Source organism: Salvelinus alpinus, chromosome 13, assembly GCF_045679555.1.
Source record: "Salvelinus alpinus chromosome 13, SLU_Salpinus.1, whole genome shotgun sequence".
Taxonomy (NCBI): domain Eukaryota; kingdom Metazoa; phylum Chordata; class Actinopteri; order Salmoniformes; family Salmonidae; genus Salvelinus; species Salvelinus alpinus.
This window is the reverse complement of record NC_092098.1, coordinates 43,343,693-43,370,884: the sequence shown is the minus strand read 5'-3', so window position 1 is coordinate 43,370,884 and position 27,192 is coordinate 43,343,693. Positions and strand designations below refer to the sequence as shown.

General features: G+C 44.5%; 1 protein-coding gene across 2 annotated transcripts in view; it reads right to left on the bottom strand.

Moving 5' to 3' along the window:
• LOC139537744 (follistatin-related protein 4-like) overlaps positions 1-27,192 on the bottom strand; it is a 237,334-nt gene that overhangs the window by 155,937 nt on the left and 54,205 nt on the right. The window lies entirely within an intron of this gene.

The following is a 27,192-nucleotide window of genomic DNA, read 5'->3' as shown; positions in this document are numbered from 1 at the left end:
AAGGTATACTAGTAAACTAGACTAAGGTATACTAGTAAACTAGACTACGGTATACTAGTAAACTAGACTAAGGTATACTAGAAAGCTAGATTAAGGTAAACTAGAAAGCTAGATTAAGGTAAACTAGACTAAGGTATACTAGTAAACTAGACTAAGGTATACTAGTAAACTAGACTAAGGTATACTAGAAAGCTAGATAAAGGTAAACTAGAAAGCTAGATTAAGGTAAACTAGACTAAGGTATACTAGTAAACTAGACTAAGGTATACTAGTAAACTAGACTAAGGTATACTAGAAAGCTAGATTAAGGTAAACTAGAAAGCTAGATTAAGGTAAACTAGACTAAGGTATACTAGTAAACTAGACTAAGGTATACTAGTAAACTAGAATAAGGTATACTAGTAAACTAGACTAAGGTATACTAGAAAGCTAGATTAAGGTAAACTAGACTAAGGTATACTAGTAAACTAGACTAAGGTATACTAGAAAGCTAGATTAAGGTAAACTAGACTAAGGTATACTAGTAGACTAGACTAAGGTATACTAGTAAACTAGACTAAGGTATACTAGTAAAGTAGACTAAGGTATACTAGTAAACTAGAATAAGGTATACTAGTAAACTAGACTAAGGTATACTAGAAAGCTAGATTAAGGTAAACTAGACTAAGGTATACTAGTAAACTAGAATAAGGTATACTAGTAAACTGGACTAAGGTATACTAGAAAGCTAGATTAAGGTACACTAGACTAAGGTATACTAGTAAACTAGACTACGGTATACTAGTAAACTAGACTAAGGTATACTAGAAAGCTAGATTAAGGTAAACTAGACTAAGGTATACTAGAAAGCTAGATTAAGGTATACTAGTAAACTAGACTAAGGTATACTAGTAAACTAGACTAAGGTATACTAGAAAGCTAGATTAAGGTAAACTAGACTAAGGTATACTAGAAAGCTAGATTAAGGTATACTAGTAAACTAGACTACGGTATACTAGTAAACTAGACTAAGGTATACTAGAAAGCTAGATTAAGGTAAACTAGACTAAGGTATACTAGAAAGCTAGATTAAGGTAAACTAGACTAAGGTATACTAGAAAGCTATATTAAGGTATACTAGTAAACTAGACTAAGGTATACTAAACACTAAAAGTAATGACCACAATAGTAATAACAACTTTAATTTTACAATTCGACTTTATCATAACCAATCCAAAAGTTATTATAGAAGATGAACAGTTGTGGTTTGCATTTATGGTCAATAACGATCACGGTTCAAATTATCACCACATTTTTCATCTCCTAAACTTTTTTATTTGTGGGAATGGCTTTCCATCCATCAATGTCATCCGACTGCACTGTCCTCAATACAAAGCGTAGGTTTCCTCCCAAATGGCACCCTGTTCCCTTTTAAGATCCAGCAAGTAGGCTCTGGCCAAGTAGTTCAGGCCAAAGTAGTATACTATATAGGGAATAGAGTGCCATTTGTGTCAAACCCATTGTCCACCTCCCAACCAATAAAACCAATTACTATACTGTTGCTCTCATTTTTTCTGATATACATACACCACAGAGTCTTATGAGGAGGCCTGAAAAGTGGGACCTACAGTGCATTCAGAAAGTATTCATACATGGCACATTTTGTTGTTACAGCCTGAATTCAAAATGGATTAAATATATTTTTTCTCTCATCTACACACAATACCCCATAATGACAAATTGAAAACATGTTTTTAGAAATGTTAGCAAATGTACTGAAAATGAAATAAAAAAATATCTAATTTACACCCCTGAGTCAATCCTTTGTAGAAGCACCTTTGGTGACAATTACTGTTATGCTGATGAATGAGGACCCAACAGCGACGTAATAGTAACAGAGTCTTTATTCCAGTATCAAACAAACAATGATTCTCCTGGATATATCAAAGGTAAATCCAAAACAGGAAACTGAAATCCTCTCGTCAGTAGAGAGGAACGACAGGAGACGCGACCACAGACTGCAGGTCGCTTCAGGAAGGCACAGGCCGTAGCTGACATAGACACCTGCTCACACGCAGCATCTGAAGAAGGCAAAAACACGACAGGGCGGAACAAGGACACAGGAACAGCAAACATCAAACAAGAATCCGACCAGGCAGAAGCGGAAAACAGAGGGAGAAATAGGGACTCTAATCAGAGGGCAAAATAGGGGACAGGTGTGAAAGAGTAAATGAGGTCGTTAGGAGAATGAGAAACAGCTGGGAGCAGGAACGGAACGATAGAGAGAGAGAGCGGGAGAGGGAGAGAGGGAGGAGGAGAGAGAGAGAGAGAGAGAAAGAGGGAAAGAACCTAATAAGACCAGCAGAGGGAAGCACAGGGACAAGACATGAAGATCAAAGACAAAACATGACAGTACCCCCCCACTCACCGAGCGCCTCCTGGCGCACTCGAGGAGGAACCCTGGCGGCAACGAAGGAAATCATCAATCAACGAACGGTCCAGCACGTCCCGAGATGGAACCCAACTCCTCTCCTCAGGACCGTAACCCTCCCAATCCACTAAGTACTGGTGACCACGTCCCCGAGAACGCATGTCCATGATCTTTCGTACCTTGTAAATAGGAGCGCCCTCGACAAGGACGGGGGGGGGGGGAGGGAAGACGAACGGGGGCGCGAAGAAAAGGCTTGACACAAGAGACATGGAAGACAGGGTGGACGCGACGAAGATGTCGCGGAAGAAGCAGTCGCACAGCGACAGGATTGACGACCTGAGAGACACGGAACGGACCAATGAACCGCGGAGTCAACTTGCGAGAAGCTGTCGTAAGGGGAAGGTTACGAGTGGAAAGCCACACTCTCTGACCGCGACAATACCTAGGACTCCTAATCCTACGTTTATTGGCGGCTCTCACAGTCTGCGCCCTGTAACGGCAAAGTGCAGACCTGACCCTCCTCCAGGTGCGCTCACAACGTTGGACAAAAGCCTGAGCGGAGGGAACGCTGGACTCGGCGAGCTGGGACGAGAACAGAGGAGGCTGGTACCCAAGACTACTCTGAAACGGAGATAGCCCGGTAGCAGACGAAGGAAGCGAGTTGTGAGCGTACTCAGCCCAGGGGAGCTGTTCTGCCCAAGACGCAGGGTTTCGAAACGAAAGGCTGCGTAATATGCGACCAATCGACTGATTGGCCCTTTCTGCTTGACCGTTAGACTGGGGATGAAACCCGGAAGAGAGACTGACGGAAGCACCAATCAAACGACAGAACTCCCTCCAAAACTGTGACGTGAATTGCGGACCTCTGTCTGAAACGGCGTCTAACGGGAGGCCATGAATTCTGAACACATTCTCAATGATGATTTGTGCCGTCTCCTTAGCGGAAGGAAGCTTAGCGAGGGGAATGAAATGTGCCGCCTTAGAGAACCTATCGATAACCGTAAGAATCACAGTCTTCCCCGCAGACGAAGGCAGACCGGTAATAAAGTCTAAGGCGATGTGAGACCATGGTCGAGAAGGAATGGGAAGCGGTCTGAGACGACCGGCAGGAGGAGAGTTACCTGACTTAGTCTGCGCGCAGTCCGAACAAGCAGCCACGAAACGGCGCGTGTCCCGCTCCTGAGTAGGCCACCAAAACCGCTGGCGAATAGAAGCAAGCGTACCCCGAACGCCGGGATGGCCAGCTAACTTGGCAGAGTGAGCCCACTGAAGAACAGCCAGACGAGTAGAGACAGGAACGAACAGAAGGTTACTAGGACAAGCGCGCGGCGACGCAGTGTGAGTGAGTGCTTGCTTTACCTGTCTCTCAATTCCCCAGACAGTCAACCCGACAACACGCCCTTCAGGGAGAATCCCCTCGGGGTCGGTAGAAGCCACAGAAGAACTAAAGAGACGGGATAAGGCATCAGGCTTGGTGTTCTTATTTCCCGGACGATAGGAAATCACGAACTCGAAACGAGCGAAAAACAACGCCCAACGAGCCTGACGTGCATTAAGTCGTTTGGCAGAACGGATGTACTCAAGGTTCTTATGGTCAGTCCAAACGACAAAAGGAACGGTCGCCCCCTCCAACCACTGTCGCCATTCGCCTATGGCTAAGCGGATGGCGAGCAGTTCGCGGTTACCCACATCATAGTTGCGTTCCGATGGCGACAGGCGATGAGAAAAGTAAGCGCAAGGATGGACCTTATCGTCAGACTGGAAGCGCTGAGACAGAATGGCTCCCACGCCCACCTCTGAAGCGTCAACCTCGACAATGAATTGTTTAGTGACGTCAGGAGTAACAAGGATAGGGGCGGATGTAAAACGCTTCTTGAGGAGATCAAAAGCTCCCTGGGCGGAACCGGACCACTTAAAGCAAGTCTTGACAGAAGTCAGAGCTGTGAGAGGGGCAGCCACTTGACCGAAATTACGAATGAAACGCCGATAGAAATTAGCGAAACCGAGAAAGCGCTGCAACTCGACACGTGACTTAGGAACGGGCCAATCGCTGACAGCCTGGACCTTAGCGGGATCCATCTGAATGCCTTCAGCGGAAATAACAGAACCGAGAAATGTGACAGAGGAGACATGAAAGGCGCACTTCTCAGCCTTCACGTAGAGACAATTCTCTAAAAGGCGCTGGAGTACACGTCGAACGTGCTGAACATGAATCTCGAGTGACGGTGAAAAAATCAGGATATCGTCAAGGTAAACGAAAACAAAAATGTTCAGCATGTCTCTCAGTACATCATTAACTAATGCCTGAAAGACAGCTGGAGCATTAGCGAGACCGAACGGCAGAACCCGGTATTCAAAATGCCCTAACGGAGTGTTAAACGCCGTTTTCCACTCGTCCCCCTCTCTGATGCGTACGAGATGGTAAGCGTTACGAAGGTCCAACTTAGTAAAGAACCTGGCTCCCTGCAAAATCTCGAAGGCTGACGACATAAGGGGAAGCGGATAACGATTCTTAACCGTTATGTCATTCAGCCCTCGATAATCCACGCAGGGGCGCAGAGTACCGTCCTTCTTCTTAACAAAGAAAAATCCCGCTCCGGCGGGAGAGGAAGAAGGCACCACGGTACCGGCGTCGAGAGAAACAGACAGATAATCCTCGAGAGCCTTACGTTCGGGAGCCGACAGAGAGTATAGTCTACCCCGAGGGGGAGTGGTCCCCGGAAGGAGATCAATACAACAATCATACGACCGGTGAGGAGGAAGGGAGCTGGCTCTGGACCGACTGAAGACCGTGCGCAGATCATGATATTCCTCCGGCACTCCTGTCAAATCACCAGGTTCCTCCTGAGTAGAGGGGACAGAAGACACAGGAGGGATAGCAGACATTAAACACTTCACATGACAAGAAACGTTCCAGGATAGGATAGAATTACTAGACCAATTAATAGAAGGATTATGACATACTAGCCAGGGATGACCCAAAACAACAGGTGTAAAAGGTGAACGAAAAATCAAAAAGGAAATGGTCTCACTGTGGTTACCAGATACTGTGAGGGTTAAAGGTAGTGTCTCACATCTGATACTGGGGAGAAGACTACCATCTAAGGCGAACATGGGCGTGGGCTTCCCTAACTGTCTGAGAGGAATGTCATGTTTCCGAGCCCATGCTTCGTCCATAAAACAACCCTCAGCCCCAGAGTCTATCAAGGCACTGCAGGAAGCAGCTGAACCGGTCCAGCGTAGATGGACCGACAAGGTAGTACAGGATCTTGATGGAGAGACCTGAGTAGTAGCGCTCACCAGTAGCCCTCCGCTTACTGATGAGCTCTGGCTTTTACTGGACATGACATGACAAAATGTCCAGCAGAACCGCAATAGAGGCAAAGGCGGTTGGTGATTCTCCGTTCCCTCTCCTTAGTCGAGATGCGAATACCTCCCAGCTGCATGGGCTCAGTCTCTGAGCCGGTGGGAGGAGATGGTTGAGATGCGGAGAGGGGAAACACCGTTAACGCGAGCTCTCTTCCACGAGCTCGGTGACGAAGATCTACCCGTCGTTCTATGCGGATGGCGAGTGCAATCAAAGAGTCCACGCTGGAAGGAACCTCCCGGGAGAGAATCTCATCCTTAACCTCAGCGTGAAGTCCCTCCAGAAAACGAGCGAGCAACGCCGGCTCGTTCCAGTCACTGGAGGCAGCAAGAGTGCGAAACTCTATAGAGTAATCCGTTATGGATCGATCACCTTGACATAGGGAAGCCAGGGCCCTGGAAGCCTCCTTCCCAAAAACTGAACGATCAAAAACCCGTATCATCTCCTCTTTAAAGTTCTGATAATCGTTAGAACACTCAGCCCTTGCCTCCCAGATAGCTGTGCCCCACTCCCGAGCCCGACCAGTAAGGAGTGATATGACGTAAGCGATCCGAGCTCTCTCTCTTGAGTACGTGTTGGGCTGGAGAGAGAACACAATATCACACTGGGTGAGAAAGGAGCGACACTCAGTGGGCTGCCCAGAGTAACATGGTGGGTTATTAACCCTAGGTTCCGGAGACTCGGAAGACCAGGAAGTAGCTGGTGGCACGAGATGAAGACTCTGAAACTGTCCAGAGAGATCGGAGACCTGAGTGGCCAGGGTCTCAACGGCATGATGAGCAGCAAACAATTCCTGCTCGTGTCTGCCGAGCATTGCTCCCTGGAACTCGACGGCAGTGTTGAGAGAATCCATAGTCGCTGGGTCCATCTTGGTCGGATTCTTCTGTTATGCTGATGAATGAGGACCCAACAGCGACGTAATAGTAACAGAGTCTTTATTCCAGTATCAAACAAACAATGATTCTCCTGGATATATCAAAGGTAAATCCAAAACAGGAAACTGAAATCCTCTCGTCAGTAGAGAGGAACGACAGGAGACGCGACCACAGACTGCAGGTCGCTTCAGGAAGGCACAGGCCGTAGCTGACATAGACACCTGCTCACACGCAGCATCTGAAGAAGGCAAAAACACGACAGGGCGGAACAAGGACACAGGAACAGCAAACATCAAACAAGAATCCGACCAGGCAGAAGCGGAAAACAGAGGGAGAAATAGGGACTCTAATCAGAGGGCAAAATAGGGGACAGGTGTGAAAGAGTAAATGAGGTCGTTAGGAGAATGAGAAACAGCTGGGAGCAGGAACGGAACGATAGAGAGAGAGAGCGGGAGAGGGAGAGAGGGAGGAGGAGAGAGAGAGAGAGAAAGAGGGAAAGAACCTAATAAGACCAGCAGAGGGAAGCACAGGGACAAGACATGAAGATCAAAGACAAAACATGACAATTACAGTTGTCTTTTTGCACACCTGGATTGTACAATATTTGCCAATTATTATTTAAAACATTCTTTAAGCTCTGTCAAGTTGATTGTTGAACACTGCTAGACAGCCATTTTCAAGTCTTGCCATAGATTTTCAAGCCAATTCAAGTCAAAACTGTAACTAGGCAACTCAGGAACATTCAATGTCGTCTAGGTAAGCAACTTCAGTGTAAATTTGGTGTTGTTTTTTAGGTTATTGTCCTGCTGAAAGGTGAATTCGTTACCCGATGTCTGTTGGAAAGCAGACTCAACCAGATTTTCCTCTAGAATTTTGGCTGTGCTTATTGCTGTATTCCGTTTATTTTTATCCTGAGAAATTCCCTAGTCCTTGCCGATGACAAGCATACCCATAACATAATGCGGCCACCAACATGCTTGAAAATATGAAGAGTGGTACTCAGTGATGTGTTGTGTTTTTTGGATTTGCCCCAAACACATTTTTTGCAGTATTACTTAAGTGCCTTGTTGCAAATAGGATGCATGTTTTGGAATATTGTTATTCTGTACAACACACGTGTCAAACTCATTCCACAGAGGGCCCAGTGTCTGTGTGTTTTCACTCCTCCCTTGATTGATGAATTAGGTCACTAAGTAGAAAGGAACTTCCCACACTTGGTTGTCTATGGCTTAAATGAAAGGAGAAAACAAAAACCTGAAGTCACTTGGCCCTCCACGGAATGAGTTTGACACCCCTGCTGTACAGGCTTGCATCTTTTCACTCTATGATTTAGGTTAGTACTGTGGAATAACCAATGTTGTCGATCCATCCTCAGTTCTCATATCACAACCATTAAACTAAGGAACTGTTTTAAAATCACAATTGGCCTCATTGTGAAATCAATTAGAAGTTTCCTTCCTCTCTGGCAACTGAGTTAGGAGGGACACCTGTATCTTTGTAGTTACTGGGTGTATTGATACATCACACAAAGCCTATATAATAACTTTGTCACGCCCTGGCCTTAGTATTCTTTGTTTTCTTAATTATTTTAGTTAGGTCAGGGTGTGACATGGGGAATGTATGTGTTGTTTGTAGTGTCTAGGGTGGTTGTAAGGTTTAGGGGGTTTATTAGAGTAGTTGGGTTTATGTTTAGTATAGTAGTCTAGCTGTGTCTATGGTTGAGTGTAGGTATCTAGGAAAGTCTATGGTTGCCTGAATTGGGTCTCAATTAGAGACAGCTGGTTATTGTTGTCTCTGATTGGGAGCCATATTTAAGGCAACCATAGGCTTTAGCTGTTTGTGGGGAATTGTCTATGTTGAACGTAAGTAGTTTGTGTGTGCACTTGCGTTTGTAGCTTCACGGTCGTTTGTTGTTTTTGTATAGTTTGTATAAGTGTTTCGTTTCATGTTCATCTTCGTCGTTATAATAAAAGAAGATGGCTTATTTTCCACATGCTGCGTTTTGGTCCGTCTCTCCTCCACACGATCGTGACAAACTTCAACATGCTCAAAGGGATATTCAGCATCTGCTTTTTTATTTTTACACCTCTACCAATCGGTGCCCTTCTTTGCGAAGTAATGAAAAACCTCCCTGGTCTTTGTGCTTGAATCTGTGCTTGAATTCACTACTCGATTGAGGGACCTTACAGATAATTATATGTGTGTGGTACAGAGACAGGGTAGTCATTAAAATTATTGAACATGGAATGAGTCCATGCAACTTATTATGCAATAAGATAAGCACATTTTTACTCCTGAACTTAGAGTTACCATAACAAAGTGTTTGAAAACTTATTGACAAGACATTTTGACATTATGGGGTATTGTGACCGAAAATCTCTATTTAAATCCATTTTAAATTTAGGCTGTAAAACAACCAAAAAAGTAAAGGGGTGTGAATACTTTCTGAAGGAACTGTACTTGCTGGAACTGTGCTAAAGTTGCCTTTGGGCGCTAGCCTCAGCTCATTCATTTCCATACACTGGCAAAGTCACTAGAAACTTCAGAGAGATTTAGGGTGACTTTGGGGTTGACCTCTAAGTGAGGCTACTTTGCGCCTACCTAATCCAATAAAGATCAATATCTCTACCTTGGCACTGAAGTATATGTGAGAGCTGGACCTGCGGAGCTGGGAAGCTGCAAACTGCTCTCAGCAGCTTGGGGTCTGGCTGGGCTGCATGGGGAGGGGGCCCCAAACAGGCAACAGCTATAGAGGACCGATGTTCATTGTTATTTTATAGGCTGATATGCCAAATAGAAGCATTTACTATTTATGGTCATAATGTTGGTGGTCCAAGTAAATAATGTTTTATATGAATTGTGCATCCCAAATGGCACCATACTCCCTATACCCTAAATACTTTAGCTCTATGGATCCTGGTCAAAAGTAGTGCAATATGGGTAATAGTGTGCCATTTGGGACGTATCCTACACCATGTAAACCTATAAATCAAATCACATTTTATTAGTCACATGCGCCGAATACAACAGGTGTAGTAGACCTTACAGTGAAATGCTTACGAGCCCCTAACCAACAATGCAGTTAAAAAAATATGGATAAGAATAAGAAATACAAATAACAAGTAATTCATGAGCAGCAATAAAATAACAATAGCGAGACTATATACAGGGGGGTACCGGTACAGAGGCAATGTGCGGTTGCACCGGTTTTTAAGGTAATATGTACATGTAGGTAGAGTTATTAAAGTGACTATGCATAGATGATAACAACAGAGAGTAGCAGCGGTGTAAAAGAGGGGGGACAATGCAAATAGTCTGGGTAGCCATTTTATTAGATGTTCTGGAGTCTTATGGCTTGGGGGGTAGAAGCTGTTCAGAAGCCTCTTGGACTTGGCACTCCGGTACCGCTTGCCGTGCGGTAGCAGAGAGAACAGTCTATGACTAGGGTAGCTGGAGTATTAGACCATTTTTAGGGAAATCCTCTGACACCTCCTGGTATAGAGGTCCTGGATGGCAGGGAGCTTGGCCCCAGTGATGTACTGGGCTGTCCACACTACCCTCTGTAGTGCCTTGCGGTCGGAGGCCGAGCAGTTCCCATACCAGGCAGTGATGCAATCAGTCAGGATGCCCTCGATGGTACAGCTGTAGAACATTTTGAGGATCTGAGGACCCATGCCAAATCTTTTGAGTCTCCTGAGGGGGAATAGGTTTTGTCGTGCCCTCTTCACGACTGTCTTGGTGTGCTTGGATCATGATAGTTTGTTGATGATGTTGACACCAAGGAACTTGAAGCTCTCAACCTTCTCCACTACAGCCCCGTCGATGAGAATGGGGGCATGCTCGGTCCTCTTTTTCCTGTAGTCCACAATCATCTCCTTTGTCTTGATCACATTGAGGGAGAGGTTCTTGTCCTGGCACCACATGGCCAGGTCTCTGACCTCCTCCCTATAGGCTGTCTCGTCGTTGTCTGTGATCAAGCCTACCACTGTTGTGTGATCTGCAAACTTAATGATGGTGTTGGAGTCGTGCCTGGCCATGCAGTTGTGGGTGAACAGGGAGTACAGGAGTGTACTGAGCACGCACCCCTGAGGGGCCCCTGTGTTGAGGATCAGCGTGGCGGAAGTGTTGTTACCTACCCTTACCACCTGGGGGTGGCCCGTCAGGAAGTCCAGGATCCAGTTGCAGAGGGAGCTGTTTAGTCACAGCGTCCTTAGCTTATTGATGAGCTTTGAGGGCGCTATGGTGTTGAACGCTGAGCTGTAGTCAATGAAAAGCATTCTCACATAGGTGTTCCTTTTGTCCAGGTGGGAAAGGGCAGTGTGGAGTGCAATAGAGATTTCATCATCTGTGGATCTGTTGGGGCGGTATGCAAATTAAGGGTTTCTAGGGTTAGGGTTAGGGTTTCTGGGGTAATGGTGTTGATGTGAGCCATAACCAGCATTTCAAAGCACTTCATGGCTACAGACGTGAGAGCTACGGATCGGTAGTCATTTAGGCAGGTTACCTTAGTGTTCTTGGGCACAGGCACTATGGTGGTCTGCTTAAAACATCTTGATATTATAGACTCGAACAGGGAGAGGATGAAAATGTCAATGAAGACACTTGCCAGTTGGTCAGCGCATGCTCGCAGTACATGTCCTGGTAATCCGTCTGGCCCTGCAGACTTGTGAATGTTGACCTGTCTAAAGGTCTACTAACATCGGCTAAAAAGGTAGAAGTGACGTAATGAAAGAGTCCTAGACTAACCAGGGCTGCTGTGCCAGCTAGCATGTTCATCTCATCAAGTTGCTATTTCAACATGGACCTATTCCTCAAGACAAGTTAAGGCAGGCTGGGTTTGCCAGAATAAGTTGCTTCCCCTTTAATCCAAATATTGGAAGATGAAAAATGCTAAGCCATTAACTGCTCTTCCTCGCTACCTGCCATCTCTCTCTAGACAAATATTTAAAATATTAAAACTTTATTGAAAAATGTTGTGTTTGAATCATGTGTGATCTATCTGTCTGACAGCACTGTATAACTCCATATTTCTCCATCCCATATTTCTCCATCCCTGGCTGACTAAATAATATTGAGATATGATATCAATTATAAATGAATGTAATTACACATTGAACATTATTCCCTCTAATAAGACAAAGTGATGGAATAGAGGCTTTTTATTACTATGCCAGCAGCATGTCCATCTTCGGTTATGCATTATATTGTGAAGAGTAAAATTACTATCAATTTAGGCTTGCGTTAATACATTGCTTCAAATCTTTCTCTCAGAGTCATTTTGATGTGTCATCCTGCTAAGAGCAAGAGAGAGAGAGAGATATAGAGGGAGAGGGAGAGAGGGAGAGAGGGAGAGAGGGAGAGGGAGAGAGAGAGGGAGAGAGGGAGAGAGGGAGACAGCGAGAGAGAGGGAGAGACTTTATTAACACATTTAACTTTCTGTCACACTGTGTTACCGTGCAGGCCACTGGATGTCAGAGCAGCCTCACTACTCTCCAATAGAGGGAATTAGATACTGTAGCAAGCATTTACATGCATGACTTTACTCCTCCCATACTGCTAAATGCAATATTCATACTTTGCAGTTTAAGAAAGTGCTTTTGTTTTTTCCTTAACAACATGAGGGTTTCCACAAGTCCTCTGGTAGTAAATGTGCACAAATAAATGTTTGAATATGTTATTTGTCACATGCTTCGTAAACAACAGGTGAAGACTAACAGTGAAACGCTTACTTAAAGAAAACAGAAATAGTGAGACGAGGATTAAATACACAGTGAAAAATGAATAACAATAACAAATAAAAATAACATGGCTATATACAGGGAGTCAATGTGCAGGGGTATGAGGTCATTGAGGTAGCTACAGTATGTACATATAAACTCAGCAAAACAATAAACGTCCTAACACTGTCAACAGTACGGACATTGCAATTTACTGCCCTGGCCCCATCTGCAGTCCTCATGCCTCCTTGCAGCATGCCTAAGGCACGTTCACGCAGATGAGCAGGGACCCTGGGCATCTTTCTTTTGGTGTTCTTCAGAGTCAGTAGAAAGGCCTCTTTAGTGTCCTAAGTTTTCATAACAGTGACCTTAATTGCCTACAGTCTGTAAGCTGTTAGTGTCTTAATGACCGTTCCACAGGTGCATGTTCAATAATTGTTTATGGTTCATTGAACAAGCATGAGAAACAGTGTTTAAACCCTTTACAATGAAGATATGTGAAGTTATTTGGATTTTTATTAATTATCTTTGAAAGACAGGGTCCTGAAAAAGGGACGTTTTTTTATATTTTTTTTAGTTTAGGTAGTGGTAAAGTGTTTAGGCAACGGAATAGATAATAGACAGTAGCAGCAGCATATGTGGTGAGTGTATGTGTGTCTGTGTGTATGTTGGGGTGTCAGTGTTAGTATGTGTGAGTGTGTTGTTACAGTTCAGTGTGTGTGTGTGTGTCAGTGCAAGAGAGTTAGTGCAAAAAAGGGTCAACGCAAGAAGTCCGGGTAGCAATTCTGCTATTTAGCAGTCTTGTTTAGCAGTCTTATGGCTTGGGGGTAGAAGCTGTTCATGGTCCTGTTGGTTCCAGACTTAGTGCACTGGTACCACTTGCTGTGAGTTAGCAGAGAGAACAGTCTATGGCTTGGGTGGCTGGAGTCTTTAAAAAAATGTTGGGCCTTCCTCTGACACCGCCTGGTATAGAGGTCCTGGATGGCAGCGAGCTTGGCCTCAGTGATGTACTGGGCCGTATTCATCACCCTCTGTAGCACCTTGAAGCAGCTCTAGCCTTTAGCTCAGTGTTGATGTTCCCCATAGCTTCAGGTAGGGGTATGTACACTACATGACCAAATGTATGTGGACATCTGCTCGTCGAACATCTCATTCCAAAATCATGGGCATTATTAATATGGAGTTGTTTCCCCCTTTGCTGCTATAACAGCCTCCACTCTTCTGGGAAGGCTTTCCACTAGATGCTGGAACATTCCTGCGGGGATTTGCTTCCATTCAGCCACAAGAACATTAGTGAAGTTGGGCATTCCAAGTCGGCATTCCAATTCATCCCAAAGATGTTAGATGGGGTTGAGGTCAGTGCTCTGTGCAGTCAAGTTCTTCCACACCGATCTCGACAAACCATTTCTGTATGGACTTTGCTTTGAGCACGGGGGCATTGTCATACTGAAACAGGAAAGGGCACTCCCCAAACTGTTGCCACAAAGTTGGAAGCACAGAATAGTCTAGAATGTCATTGTATGCTGTGGGGAAAGATTTTCCTTCACTCAAACTAAAGGGCCTAGCCAGAACCATGAAAAACAGCCCACTGCTCCAAGTCCAATTGCGGCGAGCTTTACACCACTCCAGCCGACGTTTGGCATTGCGCATGGTGATCTTAGGCTTGTGTGCCATGGAAACCCATTTCACAAGAACGAACAGTTCTTGTGCTAATGTTGCTTCCAGAGGCAGTTTGGAACTTGGTAATGAGTGTTGCAACCGAGGACAGATGATTTTTACGTGCTACGCACTTCAGCACTCGGCGGTCCCATTCTTTGAGCTTGTGTGGCCTAACACTTCACGGCTGAGCGGTTGTTGCTCTTAGACGTTTCCTCTTCACAATAACAGCACTTACAGTTGACCTGGGCAGCTCTAGCAGGGCAGCGATTTGACGAACTGACTTGTTGGAAAGGTGGCATCCTATGATGGCGCCACGTTGAAAGTCACTGAGCTCTTCAGTAAGGCCATTCTACTGCCAATATTTGTCTATGGAGATTGCATGGCTGTGTGCTCGATTTATACACATGTCAGCAACGGGTGTATAATCACCTCATTTGAAGGGGCGTCCACATACTTTTGTACATATAGTGTACATACTGTCACTGTGGGGACGACTTCATCGGTGCACTTATTAATGAAGTCAGTGACTGATGTGGTAAACTCCTCAATGTTATTGGATGAATCCCGAAACCTATTCCAGTTTGGCTTAATATCCACTTCATCGGACCACTTCCGTATTGAGCGCATCACTGGTACTTCCTGTTAGAGTTTTTTCTTGTAAGCGGGAGGATAGAGTTATGGTCTGATTGCCAAAGGGAGGGTGAGGGAAGACCTTGTATGCATTTCTGTGTATGGCGTAAAGTTGATCTAGAGTTTTGTCGCCTCTAGTTGCACAGATGACATGCTGGTAAAAATGGGGTAAAACGGATGTTATTTTCCCAGCATTAAAATCACAGGCTACGGAAACGCCACTTCTGAATATGCATTTTCTTGTTTGCTTATGCCAGCATCACTTTGAGGAGGTAAATAGATAGCTACAAAAAATATAGTTGTAAACTCTCTTGATAAATAGTATGGTCTGCAGCTTATCATGAGGTATTCTAACTCAGGCAAGCAAAAACTCGAGACGTCCTTAATATTAGAGACCGCACACCAGCTGTTAAAAAAGAGAAACACCCCTCCTCCCTTCATCTTACGCGAGTCTGCTGTACGGTCTTTACGATGCATAGAAAAACCAGCGAGGTGTGTATTATCCATGTTCTCGTTCAGCCACAACTCTGACAAACACAGGATATTACAGTTTTTCAGGTCCCGTTGATAGGATAGTCTCGAACGGAGCTCATCCAGTTTGTTTTCAAGCGACTATACATTCACCGAATAGAATAGATGGTAATGGTGGTCTATTTGCTGGCCGACGTAGTCTCATCAGGATGCCACTTCGCCTATCTCTTTCGCCGCTGTTTCCTCTACCGATTAGGGCCTCGTCCGGAGTAAGCAGAACGTCCAGAGCTGCCGACTCGTTGAAGTAGAAATGTTTATACAAATCGAGGTTAGTGATCGCTGTTCTGATGATCAGAAGCTGTTTTCGGTCATAGGAAATGACGGCAGAGACATTATGTACAAAAAAAAGTTGAGATCAGCGTAAGAAAAACACAAAATAGCATCTTGCCACAAGCTTGTTTTAATTGTTTTGTCCCCTTGTAAAAATAACAGTCCTATACTTCAGTCATTCCCAGGTCACTGCCATGCTCAGAACACGGCCAATGAACACGGAGGACAAAGGAATCAAGAAACAGTAAAAAATGCAAGAGGCAGTGGTTGGTCACAGTGTTTTCTCTCTCTTTTACTCGACAGACCTGACTGCTAACATCCTCCCTGATACTGCTTTGCACACCTCAGGGACAACTTAAGAGACTCATGTATTTTTCATCAACTAAACCCCCCTCTCCAAACAGAGAGAGCACAGGATAACGACATGGCCAACAATTATACATCCCACACAGACCGGTGGAGGAGGAGAAGACTGCAAGAGAGCTAACTCCAGCGTTAAAATATTCACAGACAGCATTATTAATATTTAATATTCTACTAAATCTGCTTTATTGTTACCAAGCTAAGCAGTATATAAATCAAGTTCTCTCAGCAGCCGAAAAGGAAAAGAGGGAGGGATGGAGAAGGTGTGTGCGTGTGTGTGTGCGTGCGTACATGTGTGAGAGAGAGAAAGAGAAAGAGAGAGAGGGGAAAAGAGAGAGAGACTGCTTCCATACTATTATGAATGCATATGCTGTGATCAATGTCATGTTGGTAAATTGCCATTAGACGGAGGCCCTACCAGGTGCACTCAGAATAATAAATCCTAAGTAATGAGCGCCGATCTCAGATCTGTGGAAGAAAATGACTCGTCTTTAACTGGCACACAGAGAGAGAGAAAGAGAAAGAAAAAGAGAACGATGAGGAGGAGAAAGAGAGATGAGGAGGAGAAAGAGAGAGATGAGGAGGAGAAAGAGGGAGGGAGAAAGAGAGATGAGGAGGAGAAAGAGGGAGAGAAAGAGATGATGAGAAAGAGAGAAAGAGAGATGAGAGAGAGAGAGAGAGAGAGATGAGGAGAAAGAGAGAGATGGAGAGAGAGATGAGGAGAAAGAGAGAGAGATGAGGAGAAAGAGAGATGAGGAGGAGAAAGAGGGAGAGATGAGGAGAAAGAGGGAGAGATGAGGAGAAAGAGAGAGATGAGGAGAAAGAGAGAGAGAGATGAGGAGAAAGAGAGAGAGATGAGGAGAAAGAGAGAGCAATGAGGAGAGAGAGAGAGAGAGAGAGATGAGGAGAAACAGAGAGTGATAGAGAGAGAGAGAAAGAGGGAGAGAGAGCGAAAGAGAGAGAAAGAGAGAGAAACTTCTCTACAGCTCAGCACTACTCACTCCACATACCTCACACAGAATGACTGGGAAGGTACTGTTTAACTAACTATAAGACAATTACTGAAATGACAGTGATGATTACAAACAGGCATAGCTGTAATGGAAGTCATGGCAGTGATTATGATATAAAACGATGTATATGTAATAGTGTTCTCGAAAGCAATAAAAGTGCAATATTACCAAAAAAATGGGATGTAAATCATGTGTGACTGCGCCATCTTGGTTGCCAGATTGACCTCTGTGCAGCTTAACAATGCAGTGATATACTACACAGTATAATAGGGCTGAAGAATACATTTCAGTTGATTCGTTTCTTTGTGGCATATGTTCTTACAGATAAGATTAATGTCTTTAGCTTATTGCAATTACCACTTACACTACGACAGTTGATTCCAAAGTCAACATATCTGTGGCATGTAACTGCCAGTACTATATCTGTTTTCACACTATAGTTATCCTATGCATACATGTATGCCGTGATTTCATTTAGCATTTCCCTTCCAGATGCCCTTACCCAGTGACACGCCTAATTCATTCTCTGGCCCATTTCTGTGGATGGTATTCTTAACTGCCGCTATTGAGGTGAGGAGCCTTACTCTGGGGTCCTACAACGACCCCACACCAGGGATCCTTCCTGCCCACTTCTGCCCATGCTATTTGCACAAATTGCTCCATTTGTGTTTGAATATGAAATACATTTGCCAAAAGCAATAAAGGCTCTCCCCTGAGAGGGTTGAGATGTGAGTGATATTGCTTCTTTACAGCATTATTAGCTGTAAGGGTAAGAAGGCTATAATGCATGTAATTGTGTGAAAAACTGAAATCTTGATTACTTCTGTACATTTTAAAACCCCCTAGGGCAGCCTTTCCCAAACTCCAAGGGGTGCATGTTGTTTTTAGTTTTTTACCCTAACACTACACAGCTTATTCAAATTGTCAAAGCTTGATGATTAGTTGATTATTTGAATCAGCTGTGTAGTGCTAGGGCATAAAATCAAATGTGCAGACCTTTGGTTCCGAGGACTGAGTTTGGGAAACCCTGCTTAAGCCTGGAGGGGGTCTAAGCCTGGAGGGGGTCTAAGCCTGGAGGGGGTCTAAGCCTGGGGGGGGGTTCTACTAAGTTAACATATGGAATTGTTTTAAGATGGTCATACTAAGGATCATTCCAAGATCATTCCAAGATGATCATTCCAACAATTCCAAGATGGTGTAGCAGTCAAACGTCTTTGTCTTTGTCGTGTCCCTGGTATATATATTTTTTAATATTTTTCTTCGCATATCTTTTAAAAATATTTTCCTAAACAGCAACTTCTAAATACTCTCCTGTAACCCGCCTCACCCAATGTGGCGTGGATCTGATTTTTTTCTAAAGTATTTCTATTTACTTTGGATCTGGAAGCCCTCAACTGAAGCTAGCCAGCTAACTACCAACCAGCTATCAGTTAGCAAACCATTGCTAGCGGTCATCAGCTAACCTTTAGCTCGGAAAGCTCTCACCAGTTTGAACAACGTGACTCAAACCAGAGCATAACGGACCTATTTCTCTCCATATCCCCGGATTCCTACAGCAAACTCTGAACATTTTCATATGGATCTTCGCAACTAGCTAACCGCAATCCCGGGTGACCACTCCTGGCTAGTGTTTCCATCCCGGAGCAAGCACCAATTAGCCTGAAGCTAGCCCGGCCAGGGCTCCTGTGCTACCACCGAAGCCCACTCCTGGGATACAATATCCGGACCCCTTCTACTGCCGGTACGGGGCACGGAACCCCACCGATCCTCTACGACTGGAATACCGACATAATCTGCCCGAGGACTACAACAGGCCCCTCAGACGCCCGCTGAAGGCCCATTCTGCTAACCTGCTAGCTACCTAGAACTACCTGGAACCCTACCCTACGACTGGTCTATCGACGTCACTGCACAAAGAGGCAAAAACAGACTTACCCCCATCGCGACGTCCCCCAAAGGCTAACTTGCCAGCCCCAGTCTGCTAACTGCTAGCTTGCCTGCCCCGGTCTGCTAACTGCTAGCTTGCCTGCCCCGGTGTGCTAACTGCTAGCTTGCCTTCCCCGGTCTGCTAACTGCTAGCCCCTGCTAACTGCTTGCTTGCTAACCCGGTCTGCTAACTGCTAGCTTGCCAGCCCCGGTCTGCTAACTGCTAGCTTGTTTAGCCCCGGCTTACTAACTGTTAGCTTGTTAGCATCGGCCTGCTAACTGTCTGAATCGCCGTGTCCCCAGTCAGCCCAACCACTCACTGGACCCATATGTTCACTTGGCTACGCATGCCTCTCTCTAATATCAATATGCCTCGTCCATTACTGTCCTGGTTAGTGATTACTGTCTTATTTCACTGTAGAGCCTCTAGCCCTGCTCAATATCCCTTAACCAACCATGTTGTTCCACCTCCTACATATGCGATGACATCACCTAGTTTAAACGTCTCTAGAGACTATATCTCTCTCATCATTACTCAATGCCTAGGTTTACCTCCAATGTACTCACATCCTACCTTACCTTTGTCTGTACACTATGCCTTGAATCTATGCTATCGAGCCCAGAAACCTGCTCCTTTTACTCTCTGTTCCGAACGTGCTAGACGGCCAGTTCGTATAGCATTTAGCCGTGCCCTTATCCTACTTCTCCTCTGTTCCTCTGGTGATGTAGAGGTTAATCCAGGCCCTGCAGTGCCTAGCCCCACTCCCACTCCCCAGGTGGTCTCATTTGTTGACTTCTGTAACCGTAAAAGCCTTGGTTTCATGGATGTTAACATTAGAAGCCTACTCCCTAAGTTTGTTTTACTCACTGCTTTAGCACACTCTGCCAACCCGGATGTCTTAGTCGTGTCTGAATCCTGGCTTAGGAAAACCACCAAAAACCCTGAAATCTCCATCACAAACTATAAAATTTTCCGCCAAGATAGAACTGCCAAAGGGGGCGGTGTTGCAATCTACTGCAAAGATAGCCTGCAGAGTTCTGTATTACTATCCAAGTCTGTACCCAAACAATTCAAGCTACTTCTAAAAATTCACATTAACAGAAACAAGTCTCTCACTGTTGCCGCTTGCTATAGACCTCCCTCTGCCCCCAGCTGTGCCATCGATACCATGTGTGAATTGATTGCCCTCCATCTATCTTCTGAGCTTGTGCTACTAGGTGACCTAAACTGGGACATGCTTAACACCCCAGCCATCCTACAATCTAAGCTTGATGCCCTCAATCTCACACAAATGATCAATGAACCTACCAGGTACAACTCCAAAACCGTAAACACGGGCACCCTCATAGATGTCATCCTAACTAACACGCCCTCCAAATACACCTCTGCTGTTTTCAATCAAGATCTCAGCGATCACTGCCTCATTGCCTGTATCCGTAATGGGTCTGCGACCAAACGACCACCCCTCATCACTGTCAAACGCTCCCTAAAACACTTCTGCGAGCAGGCCTTTCTAATCGACCTGGCCGGGGTATCCTGGAATGACATTGACCTCATCCCGTCAGTAGATGATGCCTGGCTATTCTTTAAAAGTGCCTTCCTCACCATCTTAAATAAGCATGCCCCATTCAAAACAATTTGAACTAGGAATAGATATAGTCCTTGGTTCACTCCAGACCTGTCTGCCCTTGACCAGCACAAAAACATCCTGTGGTGTTCTGCATTAGCATCGAATAGCCCCCGTGATATGCAACTTTTCAGGGAAGTTAGGAACAAATATACACAGGCAGTTAGGAAAGCTAAGGCTAGCTTTTTCAAACAGAAATTTGCATCCTGTAGTACTAACTCAAAAAAGTTCTGGGACACTGTCACGTTCTGACCATAGTTCTTTTGTGTTTTCTTTGTTTTAGTGTTGGTCAGGACGTGAGCTGGGTGGGCATTCTATGCTGTGTGTCTAGTTTGTCCATTTCTATGTATGGCCTGATATGGTTCTCAATCAGAGGCAGGTGTTAGTCATTGTCTCTGATTGGGAACCATATTTAGGTAGCTTGTTTTGTGTTGGGGTTTGTGGGTGGTTGTCTTCTGTCTTTGTGTTCTCTGCACCAGATAGGACTGTTTCGGTTTTGCCACGTTTGTTATTTTGTATTTGTGTAGTGTTCACGTTATCGTCTTTTATTAAACATGTTGAACACGAACTACGCTGCGTCTTGGTCCGATCCCTGCTACAGACGAAGAGGAGGAAGGCTGCCGTTACAGACACTGTAAAGTCCATGGAGAATACCTCCTCCCAGCTGCCCACTGCTCTGAGGCTAGGAAACACTGTCACCACCGATAAATCCACTATAATTGAGAATTTCAATAAGCATTTCTCTACGGCTGGCCATGCTTTCCACCTGGCTACCCCTACCCCGGTCAACTGCCCGGCACCCTCCACAGCAACCCGCCAAAGCCCCCACCATTTCTCCTTAACCCAAATCCAGATAGCTGATGTTCTGAAAGAGCTGCAAAATCTGGACCCCTACAAATCAGCCGGGCTAGACAATCTGGACCCTCTCTTTCTAAAATTATCTGCCAAAATTGTTGCAACCCCTATTAATAGCCTGTTCAACCTCTCTTTTGTATCGTCTGAGATTCCCAAAGATTGGAAAGCTGCCGCGGTCATCCCCCTCTTCAAAGGGGGTGACACTCTAGACCCAAACTGCTACAGACCTATATCTATCCTACCCTGTCTTTCTAAGGTCTCCGAAAGCCAAGTTAACAAACAGATTACCGACCATTTCGAATCCCATCGTACCTTCTCTGCTATACAATCTGGTTTCAGAGCTGGTCATGGGTGCACCTCAGCCACGCTCAAGGTCCTAAACGACATCATAACCACCATCGATAAGAGAATTTACTGCGCAGCCATATTCATCGACCTGGCCAAGGCTTTCGACTCTGTCAATTACTACATTCTTATTGGCAGACTCGACAGCCTTAGTTTCTCAAATGATTGCCTCGCCTGGTTTACCAACTACTTCTCTGATAGCGTTGGTTGGCCCTCGCTTCATACTCGCCGCCAAACCCACTGGCTACAGGTTATCTACAAGTCTCTGCTAGGTAAAGCCCCGCCTTATCTCAGCTCACTGGTCACCATAGCAGCACCCACTCGTAGCACGCGCTCCAGCAGGTATATCTCACTGGTCACCCCCAAAGCCAATTCTTCCTTTGGCTGCCTTTCCTTCCAGTTCTCTGCTGCCAATGACTGGAACGAACTACAAAAATCTCTGAAGCTGGAAACACTTATCTCCCTCACTAGCTTTAAGCACCAGCTGTCAGAGCAGCTCACAGATCACTGCACCTGTACATAGCCCATCTATAATTTATCCCAAACAACTACAGTGGGGAGAACAAGTATTTGATACACTGCCGATTTTGCAGGTTTTCCTACTTACAAAGCATGTAGAGGTCTGTAATTTTTTATCATAGGTACACTTCAACTGTGAGAGACGGAATCTAAAACAAAAATCCAGAAAATTACATTGTATGATTTTTAAATAATTCATTTGCATTTTATTGCATGACATAAGTATTTGATCACCTACCAACCAGTAAGAATTCCGGCTCTCACAGACCTGTTAGTTTTTCTTTAAGAAGCCCTCCTGTTCTCCACTCATTACCTGTATTAACTGCACCTGTTTGAACTCGTTACCTGTATAAAAGACACCTGTCCACACACAATCAAACAGATTCCAACCTCTCCACAATGGCCAAGACCAGAGAGCTGTGTAAGGACATCAGGGATAAAATTGTAGACCTGCACAAGGCTGGGATGGGCTACAGGACAATAGGCAAGCAGCTTGGTGAGAAGGAAACAACTGTTGGCGCAATTATTAGAAAATGGAAGAAGTTCAAGATGACGGTCAATCACCCTCGGTCTGGGGCTCCATGCAGGATTTCACCTCGTGGGGCATCAATGATCATGAGGAAGGTGAGGGATCAGCCCAGAACTACACGGCAGGACCTGGTCAATGACCTGAAGAGAGCTGGGACCACAGTCTCAAAGAAAACCATTAGTAACACACTACGCCGTCATGGATTAAAATCCTGCAGCGCACGCAAGGTCCCCCTGCTTAAGCCAGTGCATGTCCAGGCCCGTCTGAAGTTTGCCAATGACCATCTGGATGATCCAGAGGAGGAATGGGAGAAGGTCATGTGGTCTGATGAGACAAAAATAGAGCTTTTTGGTCTAACTCCACTCGCCGTGTTTGGAGGAAGAAGAAGTATGAGTACAACCCCAAGAACACCATCCCAACCGTGAAGCATGGAGGTGGAAACATCATTCTTTGGGGATGCTTTTCTGCAAAGGGGACAGGACGACTGCACCGTATTGAGGGGAGGATGGATGGGGCCATGTATCGCGAGATCTTGGCCAACAACCTCCTTCCCTCAGTAAGAGCATTGAAGATGGGTCGTGGCTGGGTCTTCCAGCATGACAACGACACAAAGCACACAGCCATGGCAACTAAGGAGTGGCTCCGTAAGAAGCATCTCAAGGTCCTGGAGTGGCCTAGCCAGTCTCCAGACCTGAACCCAATAGAAAATCTTTGGAGGGAGCTGAAAGTCCGTATTGCCCAGCGACAGCCCCGAAACCTGAAGGATCTGGAGAAGATCTGTAGGGAGGAGTGGGCCAAAATCCCTGCTGCAGTGTGTGCAAACCTAGTCAAGAACTACAGGAAACGTATGATCTCTGTAATTGCAAACAAAGGTTTCTGTACCAAATATTAAGTTCTGCTTTTCTGATGTATCAAATACTTATGTCATGCAATAAAATGCCAATTAATTACTTAAAAATCATACAATGTGATTTTCTGGATTTTTGTTTTAGATTCCTTCTCTCACAGTTGAAGTGTACCTATGATAAAAATTACAGACCTCTACATGCTTTGTAAGTAGGAAAACCTGCAAAATCGTCAGTGTATCAAATACTTGTTCTCCCCACTGTACCTCTTCCCCTACTGTATTTATATATTTATTTTGCTCCTTTGCACCCCATTATTTCTATTTCTACTTTGCACATTCTTCCACTGCAAATCTACCATTCCAGTGTTTTACTTGCTATATTGTATTTACCTCGCCACCATGGCCATTTTTTGCCTTTACCTCCCTTATCTCACTTTTGCTCACATTGTATATAGACTTATTTTTCTACTGTATTATTGACTGTATGTTTTGTTTATGCCATGTGTAACTCTGTGTTGTTGTATATGTCGAATTGCTTTGCTTTATTTTGCTTTATTTTGGCCAGGTCGCAGATGCAAATGAGAACTTGTTCTCAACTAGCTTACCTGGTTAAATAAAGGTTAGCCCTATGGACACTGGTCAAAAGTAATGAACTATATACGGAAGAGGGTGTCATTTGGAACACATCCATGGCCCTGATAATAGATTGAATGTTGACTTGGCTGGCTCATTAGGCTTACAGTATGGCTTACAGTATGGCTTACAGTATGGCTTACAGTATGGCTTACAGTATGGGTGTGTCATCTGTCCGGTCTTCCCTGACAGCATGGTTGATCATTTATTTTAGTTTTGTCTCAAATACATTTCTGTCATCATAAGTTGTTACTGTAAGAATCCACAAAAATGTTCACTGGAAAGCAACAAACGATACTGTATATAATCCTCAAAACAAACACTATATAATCATGTACCAATCACATAGTATCACTTGAAAACAAGCTTAAACCCCCTACAGTCAATGTCATTGTAATTGGCATAATAAACAAATCCCCATCAAAGTCTGTGTAAGCTAGATATTTTTTGTATGGGCTGCATCTCAATCCACTGCATCCACCAATGTCTGCTTTCCACATCTGCTACAGCAGAACTTGAAATGTGCACTCGCAAAAACCATCAAGCGCTATGATGAAACTGGCTGTCATGAGGACCACCACAGGAAAGGAAGACGCAGAGTTACCTCTGCTGCAGAGGATAAATTCATTAGAGTTACCAGCCTCAGAAATTGCAGCCCAAATAAATGCTTCACAGAGTTCAAGTTACAGACACATCTCAACATCAACTGTTCAGAGGAGACTGTGTGAATCAGGTCTTCATGGTCAAATTGCTGCAAAGAAACCACTACCAAAGGACACCAATAATAAGAAGAGACTTGCTTGGGCCAAGAAACATGAGCAATGGACATTAGACCGGTGGAAATCTGTCCTTTGGTCTGATGAGTCCAAATTTGAGATTTTTAGTTCCAACCTCCGTGTCTTTGTGAGACGCAAAGTAGGTGAACGGAAGATCTCCACATGTGTGGCTCCCACCGTGAAACACAGAGGAGGAGTTGTGATGGTGTGGGGGTGCTTTGCTGGTGACACTGTCAGTGATTTATTTAGAATTCAAGGCACACTTAACTAGCATGGCTACCACAGCATTCTGCAGTGATATGTCATCCCATCTGGTTGATGCTTAGTTGGACTATCATTTGTTTTTCAACAGAACAATGACCCAACACACCTCCAGGCTGTGTAAAGGCTATTTAACCAAGAAGGAGAGTGATGAAATGCTGCATCAGATGACCTGGCCTCCACAATCACTCAACCTCAACCCAATTGAGATGGTTTGGGATAAGTTGGACCACAGAGGGAAGGAAAAGCATCCAACAAGTGCTCAGCATATGTGGGAACTCCTTCAAGACTGTTGGAAAAGCATTCCAGGTGAAGCTGGTTGAGAGAATGCCAAAAGTGTGCAAAGCTGTCATCAAGGCAAAGGGTGGCTACTTTGAAGAATCTCAAATATAAAATATGTTTTGATTTGTTTAACACTTTTTTGGATACTCCATGATGCCATATGTGTTATTTCCTAGTTATGATGTTTTGTACAATGTAGAAAATAGTAAAATGAAAGTAAAACCCTTGAATGAGTAGGTGTGTCCAAACGTTTGACTGGTACTGTATATGTTTTGGATACCTAAAGGGGCCCGAAAATTCTATATCAAGTAGCAAAATTTATTTATAAAAAAATATATATATTTCACCTTTATTTAACTAGGCAAGCCAGTTAAGAACAAATTGTTATTTACAATGACGGCCTACCTATAAAGGGAAGAGGGTGCCATTTGGGACACAAACTAGAATTGACATAAACCTCAAATAACTCTGCCCTATCACTGCCAAGGGTTGAGCTGTAACATCTCCACCAGAGGAGGCTGGTGGGAAGAGCTATAGGAGGACGGGCTCATTGTAATGGCTGGAATGGAATTAATGGAACGGAGTCAAACAAGTGGTTTCCATATGTTAGATGTGTTTGATACTGTTCCATTAATTCCATTCCAGCCATTACAATGAGCCCATCCTCCTATAGCTCCTACCACCAGCCTTCACTGATTTCCACTCCACATAAAATGTTTACCCATTTTAAAACAATGCCCTGGTTGTCGCATAAGACATTAAAGCATATCTTACCGTGAACAGAAACTTTAATGTGTTGATAATACCAAATTGTTTGCATAGTCAACTTACACACAGCTCTGACACACACACTTACCCCACAGGACATGCCACCAGGGGTCTTTTCACAGTCCCTAAATCCAGAACAAATTCATGAAAGCGTACAGTATTATATAGAGCTATTATTGCATGGAACGCCGTTCCTTCTCATATTGCTCAAATAAACAGCAAACCTGGTTTCAAAAAACAGATAAAGTAAGACCTCACAGCACAACGCCTCTCCCTTATTTGACCTAGATAGTTTGTGTGTATGCATTGATATGTATGTAGTTCTGTCCTTGAGCTGTTCTTGTCTATTAATGTTCTGTATTATGTCATGTGTCATGTTTTGTGAGGATCCCAGGAAGAGTAGCTTCTGCTTTTGCAACAGCTAATGGGGATCCTAATAAAATACCAAACAGACATGTTATTTTATGTCTACGGTTTAATGGCATAAGAGTGATAGGTAGGGAGAGGTAGGGAGATGGAGTTTGGAGAGACGGGTAGAGAACCTCAGGGGAACTATTTGAAAGCAGCCCAGCACGGTGTGTCTTACTGTATCATACAGAGATATTTCTTCATCATCCATGCCATTAGGATCCCACCTCTGAGAAAGATGGCAGCCCAGGGGGAATTTATGTCCTCAAAATAATTGTTTAAAGTGCAAATAAACCACACAAAAAAACTGTACGAAACTCAATGTTTAAAGTTAATCACAAGACTGAATAAAAAATGAAAAGACAGCATATTGTCTTGTGAAAAGTAGGAGACTTAGAAGACAAAGGCACTCATTTCTAGCATGGCTATGTAGCTAGCGTGTTGCCACAGTGAGGACTAAGCATGGTAACCACCAGCCCAAAAACAAGGCTGTGTGTGTGGAAGGGAGGGAGAGTTTGACACTGATTGTGTTGACAGACAGACAGACAGACAGACATCCATAAATCACCTGGACCAGAAG